We start from the raw sequence: 15532 nt of genomic DNA on the forward strand, positions 1-15532 counted from the left end.
GAGAATCTATTTTCAATATAATCATCAAGTTACAATTCACAGTTTGATCTTATATCTATAATAGTCAAGGATTTATATAAAACATATTGGTCAAGAATCTATTTAATATAAATATAACCTTTTGATGTTTGATTCTACTTAAAAATAAAATTTCATTTTACGAGGGTATTTCCATGAGGTTATATATGGTAATTGGCATTAACAGACCATACAAGTTAAGATCTTTCTACTGACAAGGTTTTAAATTTAGTATTGCAGTTAAATTTTACATTTTGTAGTTATGTTCTTCAATGCCATTCAATGCAGAGAAAAGAGTTCACACCCAACAAATTAACATGACCAAACTACGTCTGTGGATCAAAAGTCTGATTTTTTTTCAGTTAACCAAACTAGAGGCTCCAAAGAGCCTGTGTCGCTCACCTTGGTCTATGTGAATATTAAACAAAGGAAGCAGATGGATTCATGACAAAATTGTGTTTTGGTGATGGTGATGTGTTTGTAAATCTTACTTTACTAGTCTTGCTGCTTACATTTATCTCTATCTATAATGAACTTGGCCCAGTAGTTTCAGTGGAAAATGTTAATAAAAATTTACAAATTTTATGAAAATTGTTAAAAATTGACTATAAAGGACAATAACTCCTTAGGGGGTCAATTGACCATTTCGGTCATGTTGACTTATTTGTAAATCTTACTTTGCTGAACATAATTGCTGTTTACAGTTTATTTCTATCTATAATAAAATTTAAGATAATAACCAAAAACAGCAAAATTTCCTTAAAATTACCGATTCAGGGGCAGCAACCCAACAATGGGTTGTCAGATTCATCTGAAAATTATAGGGCAGATAGATCTTGATCTGATTAATAATTTTACCCCGTGTTGGATTTGCTCTAAATGCTTTGGTTTTAGAGTTATAAGCCAAAAACTGCATTTTACCCCTATGTTCTATTTTTAGCTGTGGGTCATCTTGATTTGATAGTCGGGTCACCGGACACATTTTTAAAACTAGATACCCCAAAGATGATTATTGCCAAGTCTGGATTAATTTGGCCCAGTAGTTTCAGAGGAGAAGATTTTTGTAAAAGATAACTAAGATTTACGAAAAATGGTTAAAAATTGACTCTAAAGGGCAATAACTCCTAAACGGGTCAACTGACCATTTCGGTCATGTTGACTTATTTGTAAATCCTACTTTGCTAAACATTATTGCTGTTTACAGTTTATCTCTATCTATAATAATATTCAAGATAATAACCAAAAACTGCAAAATTTCCACAAAATTACCAATTCAGGGGCAGCAACCCAACAACGGGTTGACCGATTCATCTGAAAATTTCAGGGCAGATAGATCTTGACCTGATAAACATTTTTACCCCATGTCAGATTTCCTCTAAATGCTTTGGTTTTTGAGTTATAATCCAAAAACTGCATTTTACCCCTATGTTCTATTTTTAGCCGTGGCAGCCATCTTGGTTGGTTGACCGGGTCACGCCACACATTTTTTAAACTAGATACCCCAATGATGATTGTGGCCAAGTTTGGTTCAATTTGGCCCAGTAGTTTCAGAGGAGAAGATTTTTGTAAAAGTTAACGACGACGGACGACGACGGACGCCGGACGCAAAGTGATGGGAAAAGCTCACTTGGCCCTTCGGGCCAGGTGAGCTAACAAAATGAGTCAGTCCTAAGTCTAAATTTTGATGGTAATTGTTGTGGTATCTTTGTTTTTGTTTGTCAACTGACAACTTTGTCTATGTCAATTGCTAGGTAGTCCAGTAACATTTTTCACACTTTGTCTTAATTTGAAGCTATTGAGACCTTTGAGTTTGTTCATCTCTTTGATAAAATGTCAGTGGGTTGGAAAATTGCTACATCATTGATATATATCCCTCATTCAGCCTTTTTTTTCAGATGAATGCAATGAATTATATGGTCTAAAAACTGCAAATTCTCTTCTAACAAATTTATATCAAACAAAATAGCATGCTCTTGAATTATTGAAAATCCATACCACTGATCAATTTTTTTGTGTACTAAAAGTGCAGCTTGCAAAATAAATGAAGGCATTGTGTTTTATAGTACGTTATTACATCATACAATTTTGTGCATCAAAGATTTCCCATTTGTAGATTTACAAGTGGTTAGCTGTTTTATCAGAAATTAGTATTAATATTTCATGACCATAAATAGTGGATTGCATGACAGAAGCTGAACAGAACCTAAATCAACCTACAATCTGTTCCTCTTTTCTCTTCAACAATTATGTGCTTCTTCTCTCCCGTCAGTAACAATATGCTTCTTTTCTCTTCATCAACTCTGTGCTTCTCTCTGGTCAATAACATGTTTGTCCTTTTTAAGTCAATATCTGTAATTCTTCTTTATATTCTGAAAGTATAAAAAACAAAAACTATAATAGATATAGGAAGATGTGGGTATGAATGCCAATGAGACAACTCTCCATCCAAATAACAATTTATAAAAGTAAACCATTATAGGTTAAGGTACGGCCTTCAACACAGAGCCTAGGCTCACACCGAACAGCAAGCTATAAATGCAAGCTATATAAGAACATTTAGAAATTAAAGCTATCTGATATTTTATTCAAATGGTAACAACATAAGATTGGTATATAATACCATAAGAGATTGAAAACTTATACTGTGTACTTTACCCCCCCCCCCCCACACACAATCTATTAGTTTATTCTCTAAGTGCAAATGAAAAAAAATGACTGTTACATTGAAACAAATATATCTTGCTGTAAGCATACAAAGGCACTGGAAATTTATCAATATAAAACTATTGGACATATGAACTAAGTAGAAAATAAATAGAACACTGCTCTTATAACTCTGTGATGGTGAAGCAATGGATAAAATAAAAATCATTTTTCATAATACCATTTTCAATATTTATATTCAACCTGTCACATCTTTGCATTAATAGTTAATTGCAATACTTCAAAAATTTATTGTTTTTGGATAAAATATCTCAAGCAATTTCATATACTTGTCAGTTAAATCAGTAGTGCATAATTTTTGAATATAGCGTTTATTCAATAATATTTTATGTAATAATCATTACAACTGTACTAAAACATATCTTAACAATGGCAGTAAACTTTTTTTATGCCTCCCACACCAGCAAATATGGAGCATTGATTTTCCTGGTGGAAACATTCAAGTAGAGCTTGTTACATGGGAAATTTAACAGCAATCATTATCTTGTTGTAGGAGACTTTTAATGATTGTCATTTTAAGCAATGTGGGCAAAAAACAATTTGCTTTAATAGATAAGTTTGTATCATATGAGCCATTGTTAAAAACATGTTACATTATAAATGTGTGGGGAATATTAACAGCTTTCAATGGCACTTACCGGATAATAACTGTGTCAGCAATAATTTGCTTTATTTTTAGACTTTTTAGATTGGCCTATAAGACACTTTAAATCTTTTTTAATTAAAACAATTAAGATCATCTTTACAAAATTTCATTGAAATATAAATAACATCTTTTCTTTCTTTATTCCCCTTTAATAGAAAATAACACTTTATGAATGTCCTGCATTAAAGGCATGATTTAGAATTGACCTTCATTAGGAACACTCAAAGCAATAACTTTAACAGCCAGAGATCTACAGAAACAAAGAAACAGAAAGGACCTAATACAAACTACTGCATTCATCTGAGGTCAACATTGCCTTATGGTGACAAAACCATAGTTCAATAGTATCTTGATTTATCAACTGGAAATATGACATGAATTAGCAAATAATAATTATCAATCAATGCCTAATATAGTATTGAGTGCACATAAGTTAAAGGTTAATGTATCTGACCTTCACTTGAACTTTCATTTTTCCTGTACTCAAAGGTTATACTAAAGATAAAGGTTAGTCCTATCTAGATACATTGCTTCCAACCCACTCTGTACTGAAATATGGCAGATAGTAGCAAAAAGTCTATTGCAGTTAATTATGTAAACGTGTGTCCATTTTCTATTTACATATGATAATCTAACAGCCAAGATTTTCTTCATGGACCTTTTTCTGTCTTCAACAGAGGCATTACAAGTATGAAGAAGACTTTCAATGATAGTGCAGTCAGGTCAATATTAATGTCAAGGAACAAGATTTTACATGTATTTAGGATCTTTTTAAATGTAGAACCCCCAGAATACTTTTAAACAGAACTCAACAATTTCAATTGATATTATTCATATCATGTGACAGAAAACTTACAAAAAAAACTTTAAAATTGTAAGTTCCAAAACAATTCCAAAATTTAAGAGGACTTAAATGGTGATGGATATGAAATGTGTTGATAGAAACTACAAACGTTGTACAAAGTGCCCTTCAAATGTCTTTTAAAATGTCTCATCATAAAGCTAGTATAACAGTCTAGTAGTATTTATTGTTTTACACCTTATCTATCTATTATTAGACAATGGCATACCAATAAAGCATGCATTGCATTCCTGTGTTTTATCCTATATATCCATGGAAATTGTTAAAATATTCATACCAGACAATTAATTATTGCATAATGTGTAGTATAACAATACAGAATGAACAATATGGACTGGTTCCAAGTGTAACTTCATCATTGATCTGGATCCCTGCCAGAGAGGGGGTGGTAACGGGTAAAACCTACCAATCTATAACAGTTTAATCTGTATGATTATAACCATATGACTACTTTTTAGATGTTTATGTGTATAACAACACCTTCATGATTTATACTGTCTGAAACTTAAAAAGGCTATACTAAAACACGGACCAAATTCCACAAACTCTTTTCTACGGACATGATGAAAATTTTGATCAGCTTACATATGCAACAATAGTTACTGATTCACTTTCTGAATAATGTCACAATAATTCATTCAGTTTTATATACAAATGTAAAAGTACATGCTTATGTTATAAATTCTTTAAGAAACAGCTTGCATTAAGAAGTCTGGGGAAATTAGGGCAAAGAAGTTTTCATTGATATATTTTTTTTCAAAATGGCTTGATTTATTTCATAGAATATTTTTTTGTTCATAAAAATGATGTATTCATCCAAAACCTTTGTGAAATTATCAACCTGAACCTAGTTTAATCAAAATAGGCCATCTGTAAGTTATATAAATTAATGCTTTCCACAAGTTGGAACTCTTGCTAAATTTCTTCATACCAGTGTCTAAACCGGACACCAATTGATGTAGAATTTATCAACTATATGTCACCGTACACTTTTCAACCATAAAAAAACTCATACTTCATAGTAAGCTATAAAAGGCCCTGAAATATCGAATGTTAAACAACTCAAACAAGAAAACTAAAGGCCTGATTAAGTTACAAAACAATGAAAAAACAAAAATAACTGATATACAGCATCAAACAACAACCACTGAATTACAGACTTAGAATATGCACATACATAATGGTGGGGTTATTTGATATCTGTTTTGAAATCATTATTTAGAAGAATTCTTAATCCACATTTTTTTTTTATTAATGTTCCCTAATTTTACAAAGAAACAAAAGTTAATCAGAATAAAAATAAACAGGTAAAAATAATTACAGTTATCTCCCTTTAATGATTCTTGTTTAGTTTAAAGAAGAAGAATAATTTATTTTTAAGAGCCATAAAGGGAAAAATCTCTATTCAAATGTAATTAATATCAGCATTTTTTTTAACATTTTAGATACTGATTATTTTTACCAAAAATGTAATGTTATAAAATGTACAATAGCAAAATTTCATGATTTTTTTTAGGACCAAAGTACATGTACAATATATTTATTTGAAAGTATCCATTAACAAGTTATATTTGTATATGACAACTTCTTTATATTTCATGTAGCACTACAAACCAATATATTTTCATAATATGTCATATGAAACTAACATCATTTGAGCTGAATAAAAGACAGATGATTTATTGTAACATTACTACAGGGAACACATGGTTATATATTATATAGAAATGAAAGTAATATTATAAAACTGCCCTAGAAAACAAATGTTCTAATAAGCAAAAGATATCAATAATGTGTCAAAAACTGGGATATTATTCACAGCCTAAAAATATAAGCTAAAATAAAGGTACATTTTTTTCTAACAACAGGACTATTGAAAAAGTCAAAGAAAAAAATAATTTTGGAATTAAATTTTCAGCATTTTAGGAAAAGATATTTCTAGAAAAAAATAGATTTACTGTTCCCAGGCCAAAGGAAAAATTTAAGCTACAAGTTTGTTATTCCCTCAAAAACAGACAAATGGGGATGTTGGAGTTAAAAGGGATAAACATTAGAATTAATACAAAAATGTACTGAATCTTCATTTCCAGATAATCTGGTGTTAATAAACGGAGGGGGAGTTCAAATAAATGGATCTTTGACTGATGTCTGATTTATTTATAGCACAATGTTATCTGCGAAACAGTTTGATATTATTGGTGAACATTCATCTTTCTGGTAATAAACTTAAGATAGAAGTTATAAGTACACTGCTGACTCTGAAGTACAAAGTATCAGCAGGTACATGTAGTTCTCACCTGATAATTAACCTTAATTATATAATCAGAGGATGTTTTATATTAAACTTCAACATGAAATAAATCAAATCATCAAACACAGTCTACAGTACAATAGTTGCCAACTACTTCATCTCTGTTCAAGTCTACACTCAAAATTTATACAAGTTTTCACTGGTAGGAAAAAAATTAAAGAATGTTTAAATTAAGTTTTAAATTTTTATACTTACATTTCATACTAGAGGTCTGTGAATTTTTAATTTGATATAAAGCCGAATCATCAAATTTAATTTCACACCATCTAAAATTCCACTTACCTAAGAGCTTCTCAAAGTTAAATTTTATAAATACTTGCTCATAAAGATTTGTTTGCAATAATTAAAAGAATCAACATTATTGACATAAAAAATCGATATCAAATTTAGCTAATTTTATTCAATTAGATATTTTATCAATGGATTTAGTAATAATATTTTAGATATGAATACAATATTCGTATATTTCCCTTTAGATTTAAATTCTTCCATGAGAATTAATGATTCGAATTGATTCCTAAAGTAAATATAATTTTACCTGGCCATACCTGACATTTTTCTACCTTTGAGAAACCAAAAGTTAAGTTGTGTCAATGACCTTATCACTATTCCCTGTAGGATAAACTTTCATCCATTGAAATGTTATCATTACATACATTCTTGTTACATTCTTACATACTTTATTGTAATAGGCGTGAACTTTTTTTTCAAACATATACACATCAAATTTTTTTTGCATTTTTTTTGGACAGAAAAATCAATGAGAATAAGCCATCCTTATTACATACATTCACCGATTATTGTTTTCAATCATTGTACATGAATAAATGTCTATTAGCAACAGATGTTTCAACCTAACTTTACCTATGAATATATATCGTGACAAGGTAGGCGTTAAAAAAGTGTCCAATAATACAGTCATGTGATAAGTGAGACAAGAAGTCTATGTCCATTTCTAACCATGAGCAAAGCCATTGTACACATTTCTGTTTAGTTTAGCTTTATCCAATTCATAGGCAGAACCTTATTCATGTCCTGAGAACCAAAAACATGTGCCCAAATAACTCTCAAGTAAATCTGTTCCCAAACAAGAGACCAAATAATTCTCAAATGCATCACTACCCAAACCAGAGCCCAAATAATTCTCAAATGCATCTCTACAAAAAATAAAGCCCAAATAATTCTCAAATGCATCACTTCCCAAACCAGAGACCAAATAATTCTCAAATGTATCATTTCCCAAACCAGAGCCCAAATAATTCTCAAATGCATCATTTCCCAATCCAGAGCGCAAATAATTCTCAAATGCATCACTTCCCAAACCAGAGACCAAATAATTCTCAAATGCATCACTTCCTAAAGCAGAGCCCAAATAATTCTCAAATGCATCACTTCCCAAACCAGAGCCAAAATAATTCTCAAATGCATCATTACCAAAACCAGAGCCCAAATAATTCTCAAATGCATCACTACCCAAATCAGCAGAGCCCAAATAATTCTCAAATACATCCTTTCCCTAACCAGAGCCCACATAATTCTCAAATGCATCACTTCCCAAACCAGAGCACAAATAATTCTCAAATGCATCTCTACCCAAACCAGAGCCCACATACTTCTCAAATGCATCACTACCCAAACCAGAGCCCAAATAATTCACAAATGGATCCTTTTCCATACCAGAGCCCAAATAATTCTCAAATGCATTACTATCCAAACCAGAGCCCATACAATTCTCAAATGCATCACTTCCCAAACCAGAGCCCAAATAATTCTCAAATGCATTACTCCCCAAACCAGAGCCCATATAATTCACAAATGCAAAACTTCCAAAACCAGATACCAAATAATTCTCAAATGCATCACTACCCAAACCAGAGCCCAAATAATTATCAAATGCATCATTTGGCAAACCAAAGCCCAATTAATTCTCAAATGCATAACTTCCCAAACCAGAGCCAAAATAATCATCAAATGCATCAGCCTAACAAAAGTCCAAATGATTATTAAGAACACAAGGTTCCTAACATGTGCCCACATCATTCTCAAATGGAATTTCCCCAAAAAATATTTTGAACAAAAAAGGAAATATTTAAAAAAAATAATAAAAGGCATGATTTTGTTACTTTTGTCCATTTTGTCTCAACAGTTTATTGTAAATTACTGAAATACTTGGAGCATTATTATAATCTTATCAATAACATTAAATACCCATTAGCTTTCAAAGCCCCTAATAATTGACTAAATAAATGTGACAAAATAAGAGAACACTCTTCCAATAGCTGATATATCAGATTAAATATTACGTAACATCTATTTCATTAAAATAATACTTTGTATATATATAACTTCCCTACAAGGTTGGAATATTCTTGTAGGTTGAGAACCGTTTTATAATAATAATTATTCCTAGTCTTTGCCCAGTTGTTACTGTGACACCATTTGAGACTTATACATAGAAGATAAGTCATATAAACAGCATGAAATAGATTTATAAGTTTATATATATGGAAAGTATTTCTCAGTTTAGATTGTATTAATGGGATGGTATAGATAATTTTATAACTGCTTGAGGCCACTACATATACATTCTGTGGTTTTTCTGTTAATAATAGTGGAGTTAAAAATACCATCCTCTTCAATAGACATGTTTCTATACTACTACCAAGCAAAAAAAGGTTTGAACAGTTGTGAATAAAGTTTTACAGAGACTAAATATCATTTAAGATAGGTAATCAAGACCTAAAGTTTACAACATATCAAGACAACCATTTACAAGATTCTAAACAAGGATGTAAGTTAGGGGAAATCTGGGAAAATGTTTATAGGCAAGCCATGTCAAAAGTTAACAGTCAAACCATGACAAAATGAAATCAAACATTAAGAGCCATATTGAAAGTTTTTACAAAATATTCATATAGTAAGTTTCAAACTGATACATGGTTGATTATTCATTTTTTTGTGGACTTATAATAAAAAAAAAATTTGACAAGTATTTCAGATGCAGCAGTAAAAATATTTCAATAGTTCGTAGAGTAGTCCTTTTCAGCACCAAAAGAACAAAGCAGGTAGAAAGTTTTAAATAGAGAAATTTTATACAGTCACAGAGACGGATCAAAGAATAGCACATTCTAAAACTCTAGTACCAGTATCCTATAAAAATTAGAAGGCCAAGGACACAGTTAACTAGATTCTTGGTCTAATTAAGTGAAATTAAAAAGTCATTTTGCCTGAAAAAGAACTGAAATGTTTATTCTTGATAAATCTACGCCTTCTAATGAAAATATAATGAACACCTACTGTCTAGAAATACAAATAGAATCAGCTATGTGGCTATTAAGATTCTGGTACCGTACCACAAATATTCTTGAGTGTTCCGTCAGTCTTCTATAGGTTAATAATGTATAAAAATACTTGCAAGTATCTATATTCATTTGTTTTGGTGTAACAACTATGAATAGGCAGAAAGTTTTTTTTAGACATTAGATAGTACAAACATACATTGAAGGAATCAAAGTTGAACAAAATCTTCTCTGAAAGGAAACTTGAAGGGGTATTTAGTAAAGATGACCAAGGAATAAAGGCAAAATATATTCGATTAAATCAGGCAAACAAATGTACCGTAATCACAATTCAAGCTTCTTGGCAGAAAAAAAGAGAATGTAGGCAATTAAAATAATTTTACTAATTTAAATATTTTAGAGATTATATACTTTAGAGACTCTAATGGTGATAAAAAAATGTCTGGACTTTTTAACATTGCTTAACCAAAAAAAGTCCATTAAATATGTAAGATTATGAATGCATAATGATTAAGGGTAGGTAGGGATGTAGGAAACTCAACTTTTACATTTTGTTGCCTCCACTTAAATTTTATAACAAGTCACTATTTAAAATGATATTTTTGAGTACATGTACCAGGTAAATGCTGCAAAGAATTTACATTGTTTATGGTCATAAGACTTATCTTAATTTAACAAATATTTAAAGCCTCAACTTAACACTTTTATTAACATTTTCTGTTGGGAAGTGGTTGTCAAGTTGTTTCCAGCCTATTCCCCTGATAAAATATACTTGAAAAATACTATAAGTAAATTTTTGATAAGAAGAAAGAACTGTATTTCTACAATGAAATAAATGTCCATTGTGTCTATCTTAAAATATATTTGTACAAAGCTTACAAACAAGTAAAACCATTAGCCCTACAAAGTGTTTATATCCTGTTTTGTCACATGTACAAATAAAACTTATTCATTTCATCGTTATTTCCTTTTAACTGCAAAGATAAAACTATTCAGAAGAAAATATTTGTGGTGAATAAATTAGAATTTTGGACAATAAACAGATGAAATAACACTTCTGTGAAATGGAATCTCTTCATAATGACACAAATCAAAATAAAAAAAGTGCAAACTATTTGTTTATGTCACAAACAAAGCTATGGTTTATCTGTTTGTCTTTATTACTACAAAACAGATGCATGAAGTCAAAGATACTAGTAACACTTCTAATAGAATTGTGGAAATAAGCATACCATATCAGAATGTACTTGTACAGAACCTTGCATGATAAGCACACTTAACCAACAAACAGTTTTGCTGAATGATCAAATAAGGAATTTTGATTACTATATAGATTACGGTTCCCAAGGAAGACATTTTACGATACTCAATGGACAATTAACCTTTTACAACTGTTTTTACTGACTTAAGCAGACATAAGAGGATTTATTATAGAGCTTATTCTCCCTATTAATAAATATCAATGTAGCTCCACATTAAATAAAAGATAACTGGCATTTGAAACATCAATACACAATGTGCATGGTGCACACACGATCAATACCACACACAGATCAGATAGCAAGATATTGAATAATAGATAGTACTACCATTACTATAAACATTTACAACTTATTTAATTGCATTAAATGTAATTAGTTATCTCTTTTCTTTCTCCATTGCTAAGTAGACCTTATCATCTTGTTTGTAAGAGCAATCAGTACTATATTTACCCTACTGGGTGTACTAGTTTTAAATTCATACAAAATTGGGTTAATGTTAGATGTTAATGATTTCTACAAAACGTTTGTCTGCATACCGCCTTTTTCTCAAATAAGCATATATTAAATTTCTTTTACTTCTGGACTCATTTCAGGACAAGTCAAAAGCACTTTAAGTTTATTAATTAAAAGGGAGTTATATTCTATAGCTGTTTGAGTGAAGTACAATAAATTTACTTTCTTTTATTGGAAAAGAAAAAGTTATAACAAAAGTAAAAGCTCAATCATCTGCACTATGTAAAGGTGACCTTAAACGACTTTGGCTGTTCTTTTAGTTTACTTTTGCTTTTTACTGCCTCCCCATTTATTCAACTTTGACTGCCTAAATTTTTAGCCTTAAGTATTATTGGTGAAGGTTAAAATTAAATTAGCACTTTGAAAATACGGTTTAAATTTTACAAATTTTTTTTAGTTTGTTTAATAAGTTCTTACCGTTTCTATGTATTTTCTATATAAATTCTGAATACAACCAATCGTTGACTTGTTCTGAATACTTACATATTTTGACATATGTTCTCCCTATTTCCTTCTACAATTACTGTTAAGTTACCTCAAGGAGAAAAAATTAATGACAAAATAGCCCATTCCTGACCTACTTTTAACACACCTACATAATTTTTTATTACCTAATTTCAACTTTTATAAAACATGCCTAGTTGCAAATTTTAAAAGTAAATGAACTGTTCTTAGATAAAATTCTTTACAAAGTCATCAATGAAATATATCTACCTATATATACCTGTACAGGTGACAACCTTCCTTCTATACAGAACTCCAGAACTCTAAATGTAGATATATCTAGACCTAGAAAATAAAACAAATATTGCCATACAAATATTTGACATATTTTTGGACAATTAAACATAGGTATAAAATCAACATTTTAAAAAGTAATATAAACTTTTTATCAAATATATAAAATTTGATAGGTAAAGTATATAAGATTTAAGCTTAGCTTACCTGTCATTTTTTCACCTGTCGTTAGGTGATCCCGGTACAACAGATGACCTGGAATGTATATATCTATCTTGATGTGTAGGTATTCCAAACATTCACCTGATATTAGCCGTAGGCCGTTTATAACTGTTTATAAGCCGTGGAAGACAACTCTTAACAGATCAATACATTTACATCTATTGTACACATTCTTATTTACTGATAAAAAATGTACATGCCTTAATATATAATATTCCACTGTTAATCTCATTGACATGAATGATAACAATTGTCTGTTTGATCTGTTACACAGAGAATGTGATGTAGGAATCCTATTTATATCTTAGGGTTACCAGATTCTGGTAATCAACATTCTTGTAATAACATAAAGGTTAGATTCCAAGACAATACTAACCAGGATACAGGCTAATCAACCTTTTCCATCTTTATGAGTATTAAATGAAGAATGGAGATTTAAGTAGAGGATATTCTATTTTACTCTCAGCAACATTATCTACCGATTCTAATTATTTTTTTATTTCTCTTAAGAAACTGTGCCAATTCTCTTTAATCTAATTAGGTCAGTATGGGGGTGGGGAGAGATCAAGCTGTTTTTGTTTCATATATTTATATTTGTTAAGATAAATATTCTTATAACAAATCAGATTATTGCATTATGAAAGAAGATCAATTGAGTTAATTTAATATTCTATATCTAACCTTAATAAATAGATAATAAGATTCAAATCATCATAATTTCATTTCCGCTATTTTAATCTATACACTGACCTATTTTAACTTTGACTGTGGAATTCTTTTGTTTTTAGAAGGAAATAAAATTATTTTACAATAAAATGAAAAAGTAACTTTTATAAACATTTTTTTTTATTATAATCAAAACCGGATTTAAAAACAAATTCCACTGTTAAATATTTGATGATTTGATATTCCTGTAGTAGTTTATTTTTCGTGAAGTTTAAATTTCATAAATTCCAAGGTTTAGTCTTTTCTGTGGTTTAATTTTCGTGTAATAGTTGTTCCTTATTCTGAACTTCCTTCTTATGATCAAATCTATCACGATTTAATCTCAATCACGTAATTAACGAATATAAACCTCTTGTGAAAACTTTTTTTCCCATTTTGTTGTTGTTGATAGCCCTAAGAGTTGAAAGAAGAGAGAAAAGGATCATGTTGGTTATATTTCTATTCATCAAGCAAAATTACATCCCTTGCACATACATGTAAAGGTATGTATTTTTCAGTTGTATTTGTGTATTTTTTTTTCTTTTTGCATATTGTCTATTGCAATTGTGTGAAAATCAATGGACTGATTATGCCTATAATGGGTCCTCTATTGGAAATAAAATTTATATTATTTATCTTATCTTATACTTTTAAAACACCACACATTTGTAAAATTTGTCATTATTTATAACTCAAATAGGGAGTCAACTGATGATGGTAATATTGATTTATTTTTAGCCATTTTGGCCATATTGATTGCCAGGCAGGGTTATTGGACACATTTATTTAACAAGATATCCAAATAAAGATTATGGCCAAATTTGGTTAAACTTTGGCCAGTAGTTTCAGAGATGAAGGTTTTTGTAAAAGTTAATGGACAAAGACAACAGAAGACGAATGACACCAAGTGATTAGAAAAGGTCACTTGACACTATGGGCCAAGTGAGCTAAAATGAGTCATTTTAAAGTTGGTAATCAAATTCTCTGCACATATTCTATATAATATAAATGTAATTTCATTGTAAGTATATTTAACTAAATTTATATAAAATTCTCTACACATATTTTACTACAAACGCAAGTTTAGTACCACACAAGAATGATAATGGGAAATAGTATAAGAAGGCCATGAAAAAAAACCATAAATAAAATGCATGAGGCTAACACATGTAAGATAATGTATAAGAATGTAATTTGTAGAGGTGGAGTGTACATTCATTGTTGTCAATTCATTACACAATTATCTAGCCTCTATAGTATGAATGGCGATGATTAACAACCAGGTGTTCGGCACTACCAATCATAGTTCTAATCCATTCCAGATACAATATCTGTTTTACATTTTACTTAACAATTTCAATTATTATCTTTAATAATTCAATTTAAGCATTACAAGACAAAAGTTACCTCCCTTTAGATAAAGTCTTTCATTCCAGTTATTCTACATACAAATTTATTGGAACCAAAAAAATGTCAATTTTAACAAAATATTCTAATCCTTGAAAGAATCACTAGGTATTCAATAAAAACAATCCTAAATGATGTAAACTAAGAATAATTCAAATTTTACAAAATCTCATACAAAAATTTTCATACAAAAACAAAATAGTTTGAAAATTTCAAAAAAATAAAATGTTCTATACAAACAGTGCTTTCAGAAAGTTAAGTTTTGTGGGTGCCTGAAAATGATATATTTATTCTTCTTACAATGTCATTTCACCTCAACACTTAATTTTCAGCTTTCTTGGGTGCTAATTTCTCTAATTCATTCCAGATATTTTTTTGGATGAAATTGGTGAGGTAGGCGATTGCTGTTTATATGGTTTTTAGGTAACTCCTAGTTGACATTAAAACTATACAAGAGGCCTACCATGATAAATTGGTGTAATACTGCAAGTCTCTGATGTTTTCAGAACATCCTGCGGCAATCTTTAGATATTCTTCGCGTCTGACTGTTCTTAATATAGACATTAGCTGTTTTTATACAGGTGTGTACACTGAACTTCCAAGTCTTCAACTCATCCTTCAAAAGAAATAAAGAACTGAGGATAAAACTGCTTAGATGTTAGCTTACTTGTTCTAAACAAAAGATAGGGTTTATAGATTTATGCTTTTCTACTGAAGATTATATCCAATACTTTGTGTTCAAAGTAAAATATATAAAACAATCCAGTTTCCTTCTTTATCAAGGACTGTTCAACTTGACTATTGTTCTAGATTTTGTCAGATTTT

General features: G+C 30.0%; 1 long non-coding RNA gene across 2 annotated transcripts; it reads right to left on the reverse strand.

Annotated features, from left to right (window-relative positions):
• Positions 1-1665: 1665 nt before the first annotated feature.
• LOC134727174 (uncharacterized) lies at positions 1666-15301 on the reverse strand. 2 transcript variants are annotated; one of them, XR_010108729.1, is made up of 3 exons: positions 15171-15301; positions 12350-12424; positions 1666-2387 (listed from the first exon to the last, which is right to left on the reverse strand). It is a non-coding gene; the product is annotated as an uncharacterized LOC134727174 (long non-coding RNA). The 2 variants fall into 2 exon arrangements; XR_010108728.1 differs by lacking the exon at positions 15171-15301 and adding an exon at positions 12581-13117.
• Between the last annotated feature and the right edge of the window lie 231 nt (positions 15302-15532).

Source organism: Mytilus trossulus, chromosome 7 (assembly GCF_036588685.1).
Source record: "Mytilus trossulus isolate FHL-02 chromosome 7, PNRI_Mtr1.1.1.hap1, whole genome shotgun sequence".
Lineage (NCBI taxonomy): Eukaryota > Metazoa > Mollusca > Bivalvia > Mytilida > Mytilidae > Mytilus > Mytilus trossulus.